Source organism: Orycteropus afer, unplaced genomic scaffold (genome assembly GCF_000298275.1).
Source record: "Orycteropus afer afer isolate SDZICR_OR568_19922 unplaced genomic scaffold, OryAfe1.0 scaffold00107, whole genome shotgun sequence".
NCBI lineage: Eukaryota > Metazoa > Chordata > Mammalia > Tubulidentata > Orycteropodidae > Orycteropus > Orycteropus afer.
Window position 1 is genome coordinate 6,664,223 of NW_006921694.1, and position 7,767 is coordinate 6,671,989.

At 44.7% G+C, this 7,767-nt stretch overlaps 1 pseudogene; it reads left to right on the top strand.

Moving 5' to 3' along the window:
* The first annotated feature begins 3,928 nt into the window (after positions 1-3,928).
* Positions 3,929-6,664, top strand: LOC103199244 (annotated as a pseudogene).
* Positions 6,665-7,767: the final 1,103 nt, after the last annotated feature.

The window sequence follows — 7,767 nt, forward strand, 5'->3', positions numbered from 1 at the left end:
TAACTGTTCCATTGCTTGATTAGAGTATTTCTCTGTGCAGTAGTTTTACATCTAGGCCCTGATCATTTTAATCTCTCTAAGAAAAGGGAGAGAGTTAAAAGGAACTCTTTTCCATCTACCCACACCATTTTTTTACCTTCTATGTATGCCCCAGTATAAGGAAGAGGAAGGTCAGGCATCGGGAAGGTTTAGGCTCCCCTCCCCGAGGAGGATACCAAAGTCTACCATTAATTCTATAAGCTACATTAGGAGAAGGCTTAACTGTAGGAGGCAGCCACTTAGGCCAAGGTTTCTTCCTATCAGGAGTAATCCCTTTTCTATGTTGTGTTGCAGGGGTTGGTATTGTAGGAGGCTGAGTAGCCATGAGATCTTTCCACCAATGTGAATTCTCAATGTCTTTAGGATTCCCAGGGGCCTTTCCAGCTCTGGCTCATCATGGGGATTTCTAGGAAAACCAGGGTTTTGGGAATTGGAAATGAGAGAGTCATCTGGAAGGTGGCCTGATTCATGGGAAACATGAAAATCCGTTTGGGACCCTCTGGGATGAACCAGAAGGAGCATGATCACCATAAAGATTATTGTAGCAATTAAGATAACGGACCTGAATACAATCGAAAGTAAAAGGTGGAATTGGCTTCTGCCCAAGACTCTTGACAGCTGGACCTTTGTCAAGCAGCAGTCGTAGAGGTCCTATGCCATGCATAGGAAAATATTTTGAAAGAGGTTGAGTTAGTGCTCTAAAATCTGAGTCTTTGGACCTAAAGTAAAATGGCTGATCTAATGCTAAAGGCTGATTTCATTTTTTTTTTTTTCTTTTTCTGATTGTGGTGGTTGCAGTTTGAGCCCCTGCTGATGTTAATGTTGTGTTGAGTTTACCATACACCCTAAAGGAAATATTTTTGTCTGTGGTCAGGCAGGTGTAGGATATTGGCAGCCTGTTCCTGCAGGGTCTTAACACAAAGCATTGTCAAAACTCTCCTTTACAATAGACCCCCAGGAATGTCATGCTTGAGAAAGCAGTTTTGATAGCATGTTCCCTGAAAAGGACATACGCTTGCAATTATGTACTCTTAACCTACCATGTAATCCTACAGCTATGTTTTCAACCAATCCCAGGAAAACTCTCACTTTGCGATGTCCCGCCTTTCACTTCGTCACTTGCCTTCCAGCCAATCACAATATTGTAGCTTTGGCTCCTGTTTCAATCCTATAATTATGGCTGTTTCTTTGTTGCTCCTTGAAGTGGCCAGTTTCACGTTTTGAGTTTGGATCCTTCTCAGGGCAGGAATGTTCTCTGGAGTTTCAGTAAATCTCCTCGATGTTACTCTAACAAGTGTGTGTTTTCACCTAGGACAAGGTTCACACGCAAAAAATGGGTTAATGATTGCTGTCAGCTGCCAACAGGTTGGCACCCTGACTCTCGGCAACCCCTGCACAACAGGGTTGATGCATAGTGCATAATGTTGTGAGCCATAGTTTTCACGGCTGGGTTTGTTTTTTGTTTTTAATTTTTATTGTGATTTGGGTGAAAGTTTACAGAGCACATTTTTCTCCATACAGCAGTTCGTACACATTTGGTTTCATGACATTGACTGCAATCCCCACAATGTAACAGCTCTCTTCCTACTTCCTCTCCGTTGTTACCTCTTCCCTGTGTCCTTCTTTCCTATGTATCGCTGGCTGGTTTTTCAGAGATAGAAAGCCAGACCTTTCTTCTTAGTCTGGAAGCCCCCTTGAAACTTGTTCACATCATAGCAACATACAAAAAGTAAATGGTTAGGTACCGACCTATTTTTTTCTTTTTCTTGCAGGTTCTCACATCTGATGTATTAATGTTGAGATCTCACGGCAGAGGGTCTTTCTCAAGACTGGCAGGTCTAGAAGATACTTCACATGAAACTCAATTGTTCAAAAATTCAGAGCTTTAAAAAGTATAGTAGTTTATGGCCCTGTAAGAGTTAAGTGATTGCTAATTAGCCAGATATGTACCCATTTATCCAGTGGGGAATTGTTAAAAGTAATTAGAGAAAGGGAAATTGCTTGTTTGTGGGGGACGGGGTCTTGTGGGTTGGTTGGTTGGTTGGTTTTCCTGTAATTAAAAGATAAGTGCCTAGGTTTTAGAGGCCATTGACATATATTTGACTATGTAGAATATATAGAAAAATGCTCTATATCAAAATTTAAGATGTGAACCTACCAAGTAAGAGCCTAAAATCTAATTATGGAGGCAATAATAAATTCATGAAACAATGTGACGAAAATAGACAATAAGGTGTTAAAAAGAAATAAGAGGATAATAGTACTAAAGAAATTCTTTATATAGAAAATGAGAGTATAAAGAATAAATGAAACCAAGAAAAGCTGATGATGACCAGGTCTTAGAAGAAACAGGGTGGTTATGTTCAACACAGCACTATTTATGATAGCAAAGAGAAGGAAAAAACCTAAGTGTCCATCAACAGATGAATAAAGCTATGGTACATACACACAAAGGAATTCTAAGCAACATTAAAGAATACTGAAGAATCAGTGAATCATCTCATAACATGGATGAACTTAGAGGACATTATACTGAGTGAAATAAGTCAATCACAGAAGGAGAAATATTGTACGAGTCCATTATTGGAAAAAGTCAACGAAAGATTTATCAGGGAAGGAAATTTTCTTTGTTGGTTAACAGGGATGGGAGAGGAGAGGAAGAGAGGGAAATAAGTGGATAGTTAAGAGACAGGTATTGATATGGGTTAGGGAAAAGACAATTTAACAAAAGCATGTGATTAGCACAATATCACTAAGGAAAAGGAAGACATGGAACAGTGTATAGGAAATGCAGACAATAAATGCAAATATTATTGCATACACAATACTGTATTATCAGTAACAGCAAACACTAATCTATAGGTGGATACATAGGTAGACAAGCAAGATGATCAGGTATGGATAGGCAAGTGGGAATATACCCACGACCATACATAAATATGACAGATGATATTCCTATATTCCTATAGCATATTTGTATATGCTATAAAAATGTCCATGTGCAGTATAAAGCTAATGGGGCAAAGTGAGGATAACTTCTTACCCATAGCTAAGCACCTTAAAGGAGTGAGTCATTGGGACTGCAGGCTGGGAAACATAATGGTGGGGGAAATCAAGCTCAATTGGCACAGGATAGTACACAAAAATATTGTTATGCATCTTACTTTGGTAAGTAGTGACGAGGGTCTTAAAAGCTTGCGAAGGGTCATCTAAGATTCGACTATTAGTCTCTCCTCATCTGGAGCAAAAAGAGTGTAGAAAATCAAAAGATGCATAGATCCAGCCCAAAAGGCTAATGGACCATGAAAACCTCAGCCTATATGACCCTGAGACCAAAAGAACTAGATGGTGTCCAGCTACCAATGCCAACCACTCAGAATGGGATCAAAATTGGAGATCCTGGATAGAGTGGGAGAAAAATGTGGAACAAAACTCAAAATTACAAAAAAGACCAGGCTTACTGGTCTGATAGAGACTGGGCCATAAAGACTATGGCCCTGAGCCACCCTTTGGGCCTGGAATTGAAGTCATTCCCATGGCTTAACTCTCAGCCAAACAATAGGCCTACAAGCTGAACACCCACACCAGGGAGATGCACTCCTTAGAACAATCAACCACGGCAGATCAGAAGGGGAACATTTGCACAGGAAGGAAGGGAGGGAGGCAAAGCCAAGAAGGACACAGGGAAACCGGTAACCACAGGGAGGAAGTGGGAAGTGAGCTGTACACTGTGGGGAATGCAACCAGTGTCACAAAACAAAATGTTCATGAACTGTCGAATGTAAAATGAATTTGCTTTGTAAAATTTCATCTAAATCTCAATAAAAAGTTGTTGGTAGTTTTTTTTTTTTTTTTTTTTTTTAAAAAAAGCAGCTGCAGGGTGGGATCCATGGCTGCTGAGCAGCAGGCGCTTAGAGTCTTTGCTCTAGAGCACCACACCAATGTGACTCATTTACTCTTTACTGTAATTGCTTCTCTTCTGTGTACTCACCAGGTTCCTGAACCGAACTCAACTCACTGCCGTGGAGTTGGATCCAACTCACAGCAACCCCTCTTTGGGTTTCCAAGGGGTGGCATAGTGCTTAAGGCATTTGACTGCTAACCAGAAGGTTGAGCAATCTACTTCCATAGTGATACTGCCTCGGAAACCCAAGGAGGGGCGCTATGAGTTGGATCCGACTCCACCGCAGTGGTTGCATTTTTGCATGACTACGGAAGTAGATGGCCCAATTGTCCTTCTGAGGAGTGGCTGGTGGGTTTGAACCACCAGCCTTCTGGTTAGCAGTCAAATGCCTCAGGCACTATGTCACCAGAGCTCCTTCAGGGACCACAATTTGTCCAGTCACCCTATGTCCTTGGTGAGGGAGTCACGTGACAGGACTTCAGGTGGACAGAGGCATCTGGTTGATGTCTGCTTCACTGCTATGGAGTCATTCCAACTCATAGCACCCCCCTTTGGGTTTCCAAGGCTGAATATCTTTGCGGAAGTAGATTGCCCAGTGTTCGTACCATTGAGTGGCTGGTGGGTTTGAACCGCCAACCTTCTGGTTAGCAGTCAAATGCCTTAGGCACTACATCACCAGGGCTCCTTCTTGCTATGCTGAGCCAGTGCAAATAAGTAAAAACTTGTTCTGACCGCAAAGAGCTTATAGTCCAGTAGTGGGTGAGAGACCTATAAACGATAAGTGAACATTAGCTATAACTCCTCTGATACAGAAGGAGCTCTGGTGGTGCCATGCGTGTGCCTCTGGTTTCCTAAGTCTGTTCCACTAGCACCTCTTTCAGCTTTTACCTGCAGGCCCTCTCACTATAGGGCTCTCTCCGTACCTCCATACCTCAGAGAGACACGTTGTGTTTCCCATCTTGATCTTTATTTCAGATTTCTGTAAAACCATTTCCACTTTATTTATTGAAACAAACCAACCAACCTCTCATAGGAATAAACTAAAAGTCCTCTCCCTCAGTTTATCAAACATACTTAACCCAACTGGGACGCTCTCACTCCCGTTATACTAAGTGGCATTGCCCTCCCAAACCCCTCCTGAAGACTATGATGTGCCGCTGGATGCCCACAGGGGACACCCTGCTGCAGATGATCACTATCCACCTGCCTTCGCCTGTGACTGCCCAGAAATACTGCTGCAAGTTGTTGTACAAAGGGCCTCTGGACGACAAGGCTGCCACGAGTATTAAAAACTGTGACTCCAAAAATCCCCTCATGATGTACATTTTCAAAATGGTGCCAACCTTCCACAAAAGTCATTTCAACACTTTTGGATGGGTCCTCTCAGGACTGGTGTCCACTGGTCTGAAGGTCAGGATCATGGGGCCCAGCTACACACCTGGGAAGAAGGAGGACCTGTATCTGAACCCCATCCAGAGAACAATCCTGATGATGGGCTGTTAGATGGAGCACACTGAGGACATGCTGTGTGGGAACATCGTCAGCCTGGTGGGCATTGACCAGTTCCTGGTGAAGATAGGTACCATCACCACCTTCGAGCATGCCCACAACACGTGGGTGATGAAGTTCAGTGTCAGCCCTGTGATCAGGGTCGCTGTGGAGGCCAAGAACCCTGCAGACCTGCTCAAGCTGGTGGAGGGCCTGAAGTGGCTGGCCAAGTCAAACCCTATGGTGCAGTGCATCATTGAGGAGTCAGGCGAACACATCATCTCTGGGGCAGGTGAGCTGCACCTGGGAGATCTGTCTGAAAGACCTGGAGGAGAACCACACTTGCATCTCCATCAAGAAATCTGACCCGGTGGTCTTATACTGTGAGATCGTCAGTGAGAAGTCCAACGTGCTCTGCCTCTCTAAGTCCCCCAACAAGCACAGTCAGCTGTACATGAAGGTGTGGCCCTTCCCCAATGGCCCAGCCGAGGACATCGACAAGGGTGAGGTGTCTGCCCATTGGGAGCTCAAGCAGAGGGCCTGCTATCTGGCAGAGAAGTATGAATGGGATGTGGCTGAGGCCTGCAAGATCTGATGCTCTGGGCCCACTGGTACCGGCCCTTACTAACATCCTTACCAGCATCACCAAGGGTGTGCAGTACCTCAACGAGATCAAGGACAGCGTGGTGGCTGGATTCCAGTGGGCCACCAAGGAGGGGCTCTTTGTGAGGAGAACATGCAGGGTGTGCACTTTGACGTCCATGACATGACCTTGCATGCTGATGCCATCCACTGTTGGGGGTGGCCAGATCATCCCCATGGCCCAGCACTGCCTCTATGCCAGTGTGCTAACTGCTCAGGCCCGTCTCAAGGAACCCATCTACCTTGTGGAGATCCAGTGTCCAGAGTAAGTGGTCGGCAGCATCTACAGTATCCTGAACAGGAAGCAGAGCCATGTCTTTGAGCAGTCTCAGGTGGCCAGCAGCCCCATGTTTGTCGTCAAGGCCTACCGGCCCGTCAGTGAGTCCTTTGGCTTCACAGCTGACCTGAGGTCCAGCACGGACATGGGGTGGCCAGGTCTTCCCCCAGTGCATGTTTGACCACTGGCAGATCCTGCCTGGAGACCCATTTAACAACACCAGCTGCCCCAGCCAGGTGGTAGCTGAGACTCGTAAGTGCAAAGGCCTGAAGGATGGCATCCCAGCCCTGGACAAGTTCCTGGAAAAATTGTAGGTGACCCTTGAGGCAGCAGCCGGCAGCCCCTGGTGGGACTTGGGCAGCACACCCACAGCAACACGTCCTCACGTTCTCTTCACACCTTGGAGACGTCACTCCTGGCTGCCTGCCCGTGTGGTGGCAGGGCCCACTCTGTGCCAATGCCAACATTCACACTTGATGCCATTTCTTCTGATATTTCAAAATTTCAAAGGGGTAGTGGAAATGGCCTTTTTGCAGGGACTTACTTGGCCCATCAGGGTAGGGAAGGGGGTATGGGACACCTGATACTTTCCAATTTCTTCAGAGGGAAATTCAAATGTCCAAAAAATTTAAAATATTCATGCACTAAGAGGTTTGTTGGGGTGAATGGCCCTTAGTGGGTTCCCGCCGCCCCCTGGAGCGGGGAGGGGTGAGAGGTAGACACTTCTCTATGAACAGAAATGAGAAGGCAGGAAGTTGTGTGTGGTGTCACTGTGAGCATCTCCAGCTGTGTCAGTGCCATTGGAATAAGAAATTTGGTATGGTGGTGAAAAAAAAAAAAAAAAAAAGAAATCTGTCCCATGATAGTGCTAAAATACACAAATACAAAATAATTTTGGCAATCCAGAAAAGTAGTTTCCTTCTTCCTATACAAGAAAGTGTTGATAGCTGTCATTTATCAGTCTACATTCTAATAATAATTATCTTATTTCTGGACCTTCCCATTTTGATCTGAGGGATATTGTGTTAAGTAGTGTTTTGCTCAGAAATCTTTTACGATTATAGAAACCCACTCAAATAAAGGAAAGTTATTGTAAGGAGATATATCTCTGAAAATTTAGGGATAATATGAACATGTAGTCTCAGGAAAGGCAAGAACTAGGACAGATGCAGAGTCTTCATCAGTAGGACAGTTACTTTAGTGCTCCACCACCAGCTAACTCAGAATACTGAGAGAGGACCCTATTGGCTCATTCCAGTTTATGGCTTTGTTGCCTTGGGTCAGTTGTCCATCCTTGGTCCAGTCATTTTTAGGGGGATGAAGGCCAAGGGGATTGTATGCTACACTAGGCTGCCCCTTCTAATAGCTTTAGACAGGAAGAGATATTTGAGAAAGTATTTTGTGGTGTGACTCACAC